This window comes from Camellia sinensis, chromosome 9 (genome assembly GCF_055761805.1).
Source record: "Camellia sinensis isolate YWXY chromosome 9, ASM5576180v1, whole genome shotgun sequence".
In the NCBI taxonomy this organism is placed as follows: Eukaryota; Viridiplantae; Streptophyta; class Magnoliopsida; order Ericales; family Theaceae; genus Camellia; species Camellia sinensis.
In genome coordinates, this window is record NC_138969.1 from 32668427 (window position 1) to 32683105 (window position 14679).

Sequence of the window (14679 nt, forward strand, 5' to 3'; positions counted from 1 at the left end):
CTACTAGTAACTACATCATGTTGTTCCATGCTCAATCTTTTTATTATTTTAACAATTGATCTCAAGGCAATTCGCGTTTGGAAATGCCATTGAAAAAGAATATAGTGGGTATTAGAATAATTTAAGAAGACACTTTCAATAACTTAACAATAGTGTGTGAATCAATTTATGTGAGAATATGCAAATTCAAACTTGTTATTACAATGTGTGAAGTATGTCATATTGAAACAATAAGTTTTTGCTCTCTTTGTATTTCACCTTTCTTGGTTTTGTGGGAAGGGGACCTTTCAACTTGGCTTGCTTATCAATAGTCCACCTGTCCATCTCTTTGTACTCCTTGTCCTCCTTCCGTCACGGGTTCTCCATTGATGTCCTATGTCCTTCTTCATCTACATTTGCCTCAAAAGTAAATATAAGTGATGCAAGTAGAACATAAAAGATAAAGAGAACATAAAATATGAAAACAATATGTGGTAGGTAGGCAATGTGCAAATCGTGTCGGTAACTTTCATTTGTGCTTCCTGCATGATTTTGTTTTCATCTTGGCTACAGGTTCAACCAAATGGATAATAAGGGCTAATATTTAAACCCAACATAAAACATGTAATTAAAATAATACATTGAATAGTGTGAAGAAATAATACTTGTAGAAGAAAAATGCTGGTGTAAATCGTTTGTGTATGCAAGGTTTGTTGCTTTCTTCGCTCATTATGTATTGTTATATATTATCTACATAGTAAAGGTGAAATAATCATATGAGACAAAATTAAATCAAGTTAGTCAGTGCAAGAAAAGTATACACACCAAAAGAAACTTAATAATAAACACAAACTGTTCACCTACACATTGATTATAAAAAAAAAAAAATTAAAAATGAGTCAAACAAATAAACACACAAAATCCAAAGAATGCAACAAGAAAACCATAGATTGAAGATCTGTTTATGATCCTAGTGATGGTTGCTGCTGCTATACAGGTTGTTTCTGTTTCGAAATGATGTGATGAATCCGATCAATGGTGTTCTTGGCTGAATTCTTGTTGTTTGTTATTAGGTTTTAGTCTTTCTTTTGGTGATATTACATCAATAAATTATATGGATTTTTATTCCTAGTTGAATATATAGACTGTTTGAAGATATAACCCTTGAATTTTAAATATATTGAGTTAACTCATTTAATTACTTACATATTGCAGAGATAGAGAGAAATCATAGAAACAAAGAGTCATCCATTTCAACTCCCAATAGAATAAGCAATCAACCAAATTTCCCAATCACCCCCCTTTACTGAGGTCCTCTCTTGCTCTCATTTTTAAACTCCAAATCATTCTCTTTCAATTCAAGGATTGTACAGATTAATGGGTTTCATAAATAAAATTTAAAAAATAACTATTCCAGCAACAATGAGTTCTCCTTCCGATTTGGTTTTGTTTTTCTGTAAACTAGTCTCTCCCTTCGTAGCTTTTTTTATTTTTCATTTTTTTATTTTATTTTTTAAGTCTACTAATTATTAGAACATAAGAATTTTTCCATTTTGGTGGTAAAAATTAGGAAAATATGATGGTTTCACTATTTCTTAAGTTGAGAGTTTGTAGTTATACTGTGACAAATTTGACAAGATGGGGTAAGACTATAATCAATGACTCTCATAGCAGAAATTAGGATTTTATTTCCTATGTTTTCCCCCATCTTTTGTGTGGAGTTTCTTTTTTTTTCTTTTTTCTTTTTTCATTTTTCTCTATTTTCCCCTATTTTTTTAGTGCACAAACTGAAATTCCCTTCACTTCTCAATGAGAGAGAAATTTAAAACTTTAACCTACCTATTATTGAGAAAAGAAAGAAAGGGATAGTAGAAGATTTTGAAGTTGAAAATTTTCTTATTCGAATGGGTATTGTATATACAATATGAACAAAAACATGAGTATTTCATCATATATAACTCATCAAAAACAACTAAGTCTCCAAAAAAACATAAAACCCTAGACTAAAACAAACTTACACAATATCAACAATAAAAACAAACATACCCTAGGTCTCCATAGCATAAAGGTGTTGGCTAATAGTTGTGGTGGCAGCAGCAGCTCTATCGTGGGATCAAACAGTGGCCGATACAAAGAGAATATGAGACGAGAAAGAGAGAATATGAGACCAGCAACGTGAGAGACAAGAGTGTTATTCCAAAACTCCAGTTTTTGGGTGGCCAAATTAAGCATGTGTTGAGTTTTTAGGAAGTTTTAAATTATTTTTTTGGAAACAAAATATATGACTATTTTAATGGAGGTAGATTGTCTCCAGTCCACAATCTGGACTGGACCGTATTGTTTGGACCTTTTGGGGGCAACCATTGATCCCATTTCGATAGTCAGAACCCTTTATTTATTTTTTTATGTATTTTATTCACACAAAAAACTTAGGTTGATCAAATAATCATAACCTTTTCAAATTATCGTGTTTGTCATTACAAAAATTGATGATTAAATTTTAAAAACACCAATTTTGTTCATTTTTTGGTGACAAACATATAAATTGAATATGTTACGATTATCAAATTGCTTTATCTTTTTGTGTAAATGAAATACACAAAATACCCAACAAAATTAATGGTTTGGATTCAACATAGAACCCGTGATGGGCCCTACGGGTCCAAACAATGCCCTCAAATCAAAATTATGGGGGCTCGAGGTAATCCACCATTTTAAATTTGGTGAGGTCAAAAAATTATGCAAATTTATGAATATCTTTTTATTTTTTATTTTCCTCAAACTATATTTTTTTTAAAAACTTTTTATTGAAAGTTCACTTTGAGAAACATCATTTTTCCCTCAAACTATAACTCAAAAAAAAATTCAACTACTGTTCTCTTAATAACATCTACTTTATATCTAAACTATTAGATTTTGCATCAATCATACTCCACCATCAATTACGGTCTATAATCAAATAGAAGTTGCTCATGTGGCACCGAAAATATCAATTATTTCTCTGAATAAAATGAAGTTTGGAGGTCTAATTGATATTTTATAGATAGTTTGGAGGGTAAAATGAAATTTCAAATTTCATTGCCATGTCAACAACTTTTGTTGGATTATAAACAGAAGCTAACAAAGGGGGTAGAATTAATCCAAAATCAAATAAACTAAGCGTAAAATTAATATTATTAAAATAACAGAGGTTAATATAATTTTTCAATGATAGTATGAGGGGCAAAATGATATTTCCTCTTTTACCTTTATTACAATTATTAAATCACCATATTAAATTATGTTAGTAAATTTTCTAATAATAAATATTAATTATTATGATATTGATTACATCAACAATTTCTTCACAGATTAGGGCATGGCTAATATTTTGTAAAATGGTAAATTATACCTTCACCCCGTTTACCTATGAATACTTTCTCATTTTGGTCTCAAAACTATTATATTCTTTTCACTTTAGTCCAAATTGTAACAAATGTGGCATGGGTCAAGTTCACCTTCATTTGTATGAAAACCTCCGCTATAGACCACATCAACATGCAATCCTCCATCGTAGAACACTTCCATTTACCACTTGCCATGACCTATCTATTTTGAAGTGGGAAAATAAAGTTTTCTAAGTGATCAAAGTAGGAAAGTTAATTTTTTAAATTCTAAAGTTACCCTAAGAAGTTAGCAATTGGACCAAAATAAGAAAAGACAAATAATATAGGGACTAAGGTGGGTACAATGACAAACAATATATATCTAAGAATGAAAATACAATTTATTATTTTTTAAAAAGGACTAATATTGGTATGTGCTAGAGTCATAAATGTGTTAAAGTGATTTATAGCCAACGTCATCATTTCGACATAAAGACAACATGACACTAGTAGCGGCAACAATGCTATTATAGTGGTCTAAGTCGATGATGATGGTTGTGTTTCAGTGGATCAAAGGGTGTGATTAATTGAAGTTGGTAACAATAACATTGTTGTCTAATTGACTAATAATGACAAGGAAAGAAAGAGTGAGAGTCGATGAGATAGTCATAACAACAACATTTCAGGTAACATTAACATTGAAGATAATGCGTGTGTGTGTGTGTGTGTGAGAGAGAGAGAGAGAGAGAGAGAGAGAGAGAGAGAGAGAGAGAATCGTAGAGCGAAAAACTTAGTTGGAGTGTCATGCGTTTTTGTTAGTGATAATGTTTGAGATAATGGCAACACAACAACATAATTACATAAAAATTGTGACCAATCAACCAATCAATTACTATTTGAATCTTAACTAAATTGATAGTAATGATTAGGCTTTTACTAATTAATTGGGAACTGTGAATAAGTTGGAAATTAATTGGTTTAGTGTAGCGTATAAAAACTAATTGATTATTGAATCCATTATGTTTATTATATCAAGGATCCCTACAATTAATTGTGATATTTGAATCTCCCTTATATTCTAATGGATTGTACAATCAATTGTGATTGTTCAAATCCCTAGTTACTAATTTGATTGTATAATCAATTGTGGTCTTTGAATCAAATCGATTTTGCAATCAGTTATGATTTTTCATTCACTCTTATATGCTATACCAATTGATTACACAATTAATTGTGTTTGAAATTTTAAAAGTTATGATGTTTTGTTAATGTTGTTATGATTTTCGGAACAAAATTACAATCAATGTACTATGTTATGATTCATTGGTAAAAGTTATGATATTTTGTTAATATCGTTATGATTGTGGGAAAAAAAGTTACAAATTACAATCAATGTGTTATGGTTATGATTCATTAGTAAAAGTTATGATTTGTACAACCAAAAGTTATGATTTGTTATGGTGAATCATAATAAAAAAATGTTACGATTCAAATATTGCGATAATTTGTTAGAAATAACTACATTTGTTAAGAGTTGTTGTCATATTGTTATGATTGATAGTATCTTTGTTATGACACCGTAATGTATATTATGACATTGCTATGATTCATTATAGTAATTGTTATGATATTTTAAAAAAAATTATAATTCTTTCATGTAACGTGTTAAATGACCTGTTTAGCAAGTTACTTTTTAGGGTAAATTACATTGACACCTCTTGAGGTTTGGTCCAATTACTACCCACCCCCTGACATTTTGGAAATTATATTTCCACCCATGTGGTTAATAGTTTCATTTCACAAACCCCCCTCTGCTTATATAAAAGGTAACAACTCCTAGTAGAAAAACAGAGGAAATTATATTTTAAAAAAAAGTAAAGGAAAGACGGAAAAAAAAAAAAGAGAAAGTAAAGCAAAACAAAAAAAGAGAGAGAGCATGAGTTCAATGTCTTCATTCTGTCTAAATAATTACAATGACAGGGGGGTTAGTGTAACTTCCCAAACGTCAAGGGGTGATATATATTAAACCCAAACCTCAGGGGGTGTAAGTGTAATTTACCCTACTTTTTATGAAGTGACACAATATGGATCACACAATAAATACATATCATATGCCCTTTTAGAGCATCTCCAACCATTATTGCTATAACGCTATTGTTATTGCTATAATTTGGCAATGAATAGTATTATTTTGCCAAATTATAGCAATAGTGCTCCAATGGTCATTTACTATTTTTGGCAAATCTCAACCAACTTTCCCTCCAAGTTTGTAAGTGTTGTTTGGATATAGGTTTTTTTGTGATTTTATTTTTGTTTATTTTTTGTCTTTTGTGACATTTTTTAACATGTTTGTTAGAAAATTTATATATTTATATTATTCCCAATTAGACAAATATAAAAAATAAAAAAAAATGAAAAATTGGAAAAAAAAAAATTTGTTTGATTAATTCACCCCACCAAAAAATATATTACTATATATTTAATAAATTTTTTTAACTACACATACAAAATAAACAATCACCAATTACCCACCAACAACCATCCAAATTAAAATTAAATGACATTGCTAAATTTAAAAATACATTATCTCGTAATTATTTATCAGGAGGCATGGGGAAATAGTAATTTGGGCTGTTGACATTTGAGGACCACTTGGCAAAAATCTCATTTTTTCACATTGTGTAATATGCTTTTGTCTGAGGGTCCAAAAGAGAAATGTCGTAGTCATTATCTCATGTTCTTCTTTTCTGATCCCAAGTTCTTTCATTTCCTGCAGTGCTTGAATCCTTATTTCTTCTCTTTTATCTTTTTTCTTTTCCTTCTCAGCAAGGTGTTGGTTAAATGTCTCAAATTGTATGCTCATTTTTTGGACTTCAGCTTCAACCACTTGATTTCTCTGAAATAATTCTTTTGAAGCTTTCCTACCCATAGGCCTTTTACCCCTTGCAGAGCCACTGCCCTCACCGATAGTTGGATTGTTACCAACACTTGGACTGGTGTCATCTTCAAGAGAAATGCAGTTATCCATAGGGGAATCGGGGGCTGAATCAGGGGAAAATGGTGTATATATCCTTGACTTCACCGTATTCATAGGAGCTATGTCTTGCCACCTGATATTGTTTTGCAAGATTGACCAACAATGTTCAAAAGCAAAATGTTTCTTTTCATCTTGATGGTATAAAAGTTTTACTTGAAGCATTGTATCAATAAAATATTAAATTAAGTAATTATTTAATTTTTATATGAGACGAAATAAAAAAAATAAAAAACTAACGTAATAAATGAAGATGAAATCTTACTAGATCAACTTGAGACATCCCACTTGGGTGTAGATTTTCGACTTGCGCTAAACATCCATGAAATTTGTTAGAACATTTCATGATTGTATCCCGTCGAGATTGGATAGAAACTTGTGTTCTTGACTGATCATTCTGAAGGGAGCAATAATTTTCATAAATTCTCCCCCAAAAGTGAGTATAAGATTGTGAATTGCCAACAATTGGGTCTTCAGAAATGTGACACCAAGCTTTACAAAGTGCCATATCTTCAGCAATGGTGAATGATTTTCCTCTCTTTATTTTTGATGAACCTTCCATACCGATTGTGTAAAGAAAATATAAATAAAAATGTAATTTAGAAAGTTTGTTGTGAAATGAAATTGAGTAAAAAGAGAGGAGAGAAGGTTTGTATTTATAGGGGAAAAAAAAGAGCCGTTTTTTTATAGCCGTTTTAACATAAAAATATGACCGTTTATATCCGTTGTAGATATGTTTCACTTATGTTTTTATTTAATTTTTATTTTTTTGAATGAATAAAGTAGCACACTTGGATCTCAACCGTTGGATTGTTATTAATCAACGGCTGAGATCAATCATGTGTCTGTGTGTCTCTATCCTCTCATCTCTGTGTCTCTGCCCATTGAACAAAATAGCACACTTCAAATAAACTTCAGAGAAGATCAGAGAGAGAGAGAGAGAGAGCTTCGAAACACTTCGGATAAGTGAACATCACTTCGAAACACTTCTGCCCATTAATCAACGGCTGGTTCTCGCCTTCTCTCTCCCCCTATTTCTCGAATCAGTGAAGATCAAAGAGAGAGAGCTTCGGATCAATGATTTTCAGATCGATGAGACTTTCTCTCATCTTCATCTTCGAATTAATGAAACTCTCTTATTTTCATCTTCGGATCAACCAACTCTCATCCACCCCCCATCTTCTCTCACCCGAAGCTGTCTCTCTCTCTCTCTCCTTCTCCAGAACCACCACCAGATTATCCACCTATCCCTATCCCTCGAAACCCTAACCCCCCCATCCACCTATCCTTCGAAGCCGTAGCCCCCATCTTCAACCCTCTTCTCCAACCTCAATGGTCACAGTACTTCAATTTGGCTTTTCTGAAGAATATGAATAATGGAGAAATTAGTGTAAATTCGGCTTTCAAATCCAGGTATTTTTCTTGATGAATTTGTGAATATTGATATTGGAGAATTTGTGAATGTTGGAATATTGGAGAAATTGATATTGATGAATTTGTGAATATTGGAGAAATTTTTAAAGATGAATTTGCTGAAATCCTTGATGAATTTGGTATGAATGTTAATGAATTTGCTGAAATTCTTGTTCATTCTGATTAATTTGTGATGATTTCTGTTTTAAACAGCATGGTGAATTTCATTTCTTTAATAAAAAACTTCAAGCATTCTAGAAAATCCCAACTGAAAGGGAAGGAGGAAAGGAAGAAAATAGTTTAATTTTGGGTGACTTAGCAGATTTGGCACAAATTTGGCAACACATGATTTGGCAGTTGCCAAATTTGGCAGCTGTTATAGCATGCCATTGGAGAAGCCAAGATTGCCATTGGAGAAGCCAAGATTGCCCAAGCTGCTATATTATGGCTTTGGCAACTGATTTAGCCATCCATTGGAGATGCTCATTGTAGACTTTTTCAACATTTAGGCCTTGTTTGGCAACATCACGCTTTAGTTTAAAAGTCAAAAAGTCACTAAAAAGATCAAAAAGCCAACCACCTATATTAAAAAGTCAAATATTCAATTTTTTCTTTATTTTTTACACATCCATTTGTAAAAAATTAAAAAATTATTAAAAAAATATATTCTCAAACGAGCCTTAGTAAAAAAATTTGATAAATTTTGTAAAGTTTCTTAAGTTATCTCGACAAGATTGTGGGATCACATGATACATTACATGAAGGTCAACGTTGAAATGTGAGCGTTCAGAAAAAAATTTGAGGACAAATGTTAATGGATTCTGAATTATCAAATATTCAGAGCATGTTTAGCCAGTGATTATTTTAGTTAACTTTTGTAATTTTTTATAAAAAAAAAAATCTTATATAAAAGTAAGGAGAATAATTTGATTAAGTATTTTTACTTTTAATTATTTTAATCAAAAAATCATCACCCTAAATAAGGCCTCAGTACTATTAAGTGTTGAAAAAATTTATCAACTTCATATTTTTCTTTGTGAGTTTCAACTTGAATAGACAGATAATTTATACAGTTTATTTCGTAAACCTTACAATAAAATTATTCATAAAAAAAATTAACTTTATAAGCAACTATAAATATAGCAAGCACCAAAATTTATTGAGACACTTCAAAAAATAAATAAAAAGGGTAGGTTTATTTCACATATATAAAATGAAAAATTTATCTATAAATCCCATTTAAAAAAATGGTGATCCATTTAGTCCCAAGAATTTTTTTATAGACCAATTAGTTCCATTGATTTTGGAAATGTAGATTTAATATATTATTTGAAAACTAGATTTACGGTTATACCCTTATTTCTATTATGTTTTCTTCGTCTTTTTCTTCTTCTCTCTTTTTTTTTTTTTTTTTTTTTTTTTGTGTGCGCGCGCACTATAGAAAGGTAAGGTACACAATATATATGAATCAAATTTAGGATGAATTTTTATATGACAATCTTTTTTATTTGGAAAACATTTTTAAAAGAGTACAAAAATAACTTAAAATATGGGATTCTTCAAACATTCCAAAACGATGTGAGATTCTTCAAACATTTCAAATGGAATATAAAAACTCCTTAGTAAGCTTTGAATAAATGTATATTCTCAAACTCCAACACTCCAAGGTAACACTCCAATGTACTATCCTTAGTGCACTTTTCTTAAACATAACACTATAAAAAAATTTCTTAGTGTAACCCTCTAATGTAACATACAAAAAAAACTTTGTAGTGTACTTTTTCTAAACGTAACACTCTAATATAACGCTCTAAAAAAACTTCTTAATATAACTCTCTAATGTAACACACAAAAAAATCCTTAGTGTAACACTTTGATATAACATACAATAAAACTTCTTAGTGTACTTTTTTCAAACGTAACACTCCAACATAACACTTTAAAAAATTCTTAATATAACACTCTAATGTAACACACAAAAAAACTTTTTAGTGTAATACTTTAATGTAACTCACAAAAAAAACTCTTTAGTATACTTTTTCTAAACGTAGCACTCCAATATAGCATTAAAAAAAAATCTTTACTATAACACTTTAATATAACATAAAAAAAAACTCTTTAGTGTACTTTTCTCAAACTCCAATGTAACACTCCAAAAAAAGAATGTGAGATTTTTCAAACCATTCTAAAAGGAGTGCAAAATTCATTAGTAAGTTTTGAACAAATGTATAATTTCAAAATATGAGTGTTACATTTGGAAAAAGTACACTAAGGAATTTTTAATATTTTTGTGTGTGTTACATTGAAGCATGTTACAATGGAGTGTTACGTTGATTGGAATATGTTACATTAGAATGTTACGATTGTGTTATATTAGAGGGTTATATTTGAGAAAAAGTACATGATGAAATTTTTTTTGAGTGTTACGTTATTACATTTGAGAAAAGTAAACCAATGAATTTTTCAGTGTGTTACATTGGAGTGTTATATTATTAGAGTGTTATGTTTTTGTTTGTAATGTGAGATTTGTTTCAGAAGGAGGAAAAATTCAAAATTTCTATAGTATAGATTGTCTAAATGTGTAATTTTACATTTGAAGAAACCCACTTTTATCCCTAAAAATTAAACCCACACATGTAAGTGACTATTTTTTTGTGTAATTTTCACTTTAATGGGACATTTAGGTACATGAGAAAAAAGGAATGACTAAACAGCTTACAAGATCATATTTTGAGATTTATTGGTATTTCACCCTATATAAAACCACAAATCTTTTTTTTTTTTTTTTCATATCCACATTAGTACAAGTCATATTCAACTTGTAAAAGTCCCAAAACATAACAACAAATAAACTAACTACACTGAGTTCAAAAAAAAAAAAAAAAAAAAAAAAATTAGACAACACACCAAGGTGTATACACACTATTATATGCTGCATGTATGCTTCTATTTACACCCCAAAGTATTAAACCCACTTTGGTTTTGTCCTCCTATTTTTCATGGAAATGATGCTATCTTCTTCATCTCAGTTGGCTCGACAACAATAACAAAGCCCTTCCCTTGGTGTTTCCAATAGTTTGCCTGTGTATTGATCTGTGGTGGCTCTGCAATCTCCACCCTTGAATTCCTAAGAGAATCGGACGAGATATGGTACTTACTATCCCTTTTTTGAACTAGGTCTGGCCTCACCGTGCCCAAGTTCACCAGTTGTGGCGACATCATGAGTGCCGGTGGACCTAGAGGAAGCCTATCCCCTGCATGCACACCCATATCAAATCTCTACCCATATGAATCTTGATCAATTCTTGCTAAATTACATGATGTTAGGTCATGCAGGTGTTCATTACATATTTTCTTTCACTAGGGAGATGAAATATAATGATGAGAAAATTCTAAATGCACAAAATTTGATTAGAGAATCAGAGACAAATCACAAATCACATTAGAATAAAGCCCATCAAATACATAGGTATGAACCAAATAAGAGAATTGTGTTTGATTTCATAATCGAATGTTATAAACACGTAGGCACTTTTATTTTGTGATTTTTATTTTTTATAGTAAATTTGACACAATGATATATTATTTTTAAGTTTTTATTTCTCATGACAAATGAACAATTTGAAACAAATATAGTAATATACTTTTCAGGATATAAACACAAACTAGCACACAAAAAATTGCAAGCTCATAAGATTAAGGCCTATTTTGGAAATATGGTTAAAAGCTGACTTTTTGATTTTTTTTCAAAAAATAAGTTAAAAATGTGAGAGATGATACAACTTAAAATGGATTAAAAGTTGGAAGATGACTTTTAACCATTTTTCCAAAATAATCCTAAGTAACATTCAAAAGATAATATTATACAAGTTGAATTTTTATACAAAAAATTATAAAACAGTGCAATTAACCACTTTATGTGTCCTTCATTTCGCAGCAAAAGCAATTATTTTGACTTAAAATTATAAAAATAGCATTGTCATATTGTTGTGTATCAATTTTATGTATAAAAATTTTATTTGTAAATCATTTTTTATATTTAAATGATAGTATTATCATCTTTATTATTAATTTTATACTTATAATTATATGTAATGAATTTTATTTTTTTACAATATTTAATATGATATAAATAACATAATATACATTATATGTTATTAATTGACAAAAAAACAAAATTCCTCAGCGACAGTTTTATCATTAGTAAAAAATTTAAGAAAATTGCCAAAAATGAGGCATAGGAAAAAAAATAAAAAAACTTGAATAAAATATTTCTAAAATGCCAAAACACAATACTCATATTTCTCATGTGCGTTTGGATAAAAAAGACACAAGATTCCTAATTGAATAATATGGTTCCACAATATAATAAGAGAAGAGAATAATAAAAGTAGTGGCAGCCGGCCTTGGTATGTCTATTCATTTTTTAATTAGCACTTTGGGATGTTTAATGGACAATATGAGCATATTCCTAATGGCACATTGAAAATTGTCCACTTATCTTAGGTTGAATTTTTAATTTATCATATAAAATCAGTTATATAAATGTTATTGTGGAATGTTGTTATTCAAATTTAGTGTAAGAAAGTATTTGATTTAAAGGAGAATTGCAAAAAAATAAAAAGAACTAAAATAATTACAAATAAATAAATAAAGTGAAGAACCGAAGATAATTTCTATGTACATAAGAAGTTAAAAATAATTACAAAAATATAAAGAAAATTATATTTTTACCCCTTATACTCCTCTCTTTTCCCTTCCTCTCCTCTCTCTTCCTCGTCTCTTCCCAGCCACTACCAACCGTAACCTCACCTTCACTCCCTCTCTCTTGTCGTTTCCAACCCTCCCTACACAGCCCCAACCCTTTTTCCAACTATTGTTGCCATCGCCGCTACTCTAACCCCCCCTAACCTTTCCCTTACCTTACTTCTCTCATTTGCTACCACCGTAATGGATATCATGATATATATATACATATATATATATATATATAGAGAGAGAGAGAGAGAGAGAGAGAGAGAGAGTAGCAAAGGGATAATATTGAAGATCTAGTTCCCAAGAGGGGCTAAGGTGTTGCGGTTGGGTAATGAGGAGCTAAGATGTCACTAGAGTGTTGTGAAAAGGGTTGAGGTGGGAAAAATTTTAGCGTGGGAGAAGGTTGGAGTTAGGAAGAGTAAGAGAGTAGTAGCCGATGGTTAAGGAGGGTAGGGAAGAGATGGTCACCAATTGTAGATTGTGGGGAAGAGAAAGGAAGGAGAGGGAAGAAAGAAGAGTATAAGGGAAAAAATGTAATTTATCATATTTTTCTAATAATTTTTCGATTTCCCATGTATGTTTATGTTTTATTTCCTACCAATTTTTGTAATTATTCTGAAATTCTCCCGAGACATATATTTTGCACTTCATTTAAAGCAATCCTACAAAATTAAAATGTAATGTAAGAAGAAATATTTGATCTCTCAAGCATTTTTTTTCAACACTCACAAATAATTGAAACAACTATTGAAATGTAATGTAAGAAAGAAAGTATTCAATCCATTAGTTCAAAATGTAAGATAAAATATTTAATCCAACATGCATATTTTTTGCTTTTTTTTATTATTTATTTTTTATTATTTTTTTTAAACACTCTCACAAATTGAAATGTAGGTGTTTTAAAAAACACCTAAAATAATTAAAAAGTCAAAAAATCAATATAAAAAAATTAACTATTTTACCTACTTTTTTTGTACATCATTCTTCAAAACCCGTCTTTTTTAAAACCCAACTAAAATAATCGCTTATCAAAACAAACCATAATATAAGGGAAAGCTTTTTGACTTAGTCCCCCACTTTTACTTTTTATTTTTTATTTTTGAGAATCTGGAAGAGTTAAAACTACTAACCACATTTTTGTTTTGTTTTTTTTTACCTTTCCTTAATAACTCAAAACTAATAATATAAACAGAAATGATATGAAATGAATCTAAATGAAAGATTGATGTTTCTAGATAAAAGCGTAGCAGCCATCCACATGTAGGAGAATATGGAGGGCTTGACTTTTGAACCCTAGCTATTCAATATTGATGAGAAGTAATGAGGAAGTTGTCATGTTGAGTACGAGTTATATTAGCATCCAAACCTTGTGATGATCATAATGAAGGTTAAATTCACATGAAAATTTTCAAAAGTTTGATCTTCTAGCTAGCTAAAGCTCACCATCATGTTTTTGTTCCCAAAAAAAATAAAAATAAAAATAAAAAAAGTAAATGAAAAAATAAAACGAAAAGAAAAAAAGAAAGAAAGAAAGAAAGAAAGAAATAAAAAACTCATCATGTGAACAACCTTATTACAAGCATTGATCATGGACAGATCATACACGACTAATAATCATGCAAGATAAGATTAAAAGTCAATTGAAATATCTTGAGAGAAAAAATTGTGTCAAACTTTCATTAAAAGTATGGACACTAAGAATGATAAAATGTCCTTCAAATTTGTAGGCAAAGGTTGCTAACGTAATAGTCTCCACCATGTTTCTTTGGAATCTTTGAAGTCTACTTCATGATTTTGAAATTTTCTTCTCTTTGAGCACTTATTTTACTCCTAATTCTATTCTTATTCGTAATATGTTTGTGCGATGGCCTCTACTGCTGCCACCACTTCTGGCAGCCCATCCCTAACACCCCGCCACCCCTCGGCCCATCATCCCCACACCAACTGCACCACCCCTCAGCCTCATTCCTATCCTCTCCGTCTCCTCTATAGCCCTTCCCTGCCCATCAGCCCCTCATCCTTACTTCATCATATGTCGCCTAAACTAATCCCCCAAACAAAGATGGCCCAAGGCACGCATACAACACATTGGCTACCATTAATTTTGTTGAGTTTATAAACCCAATAGCAAGA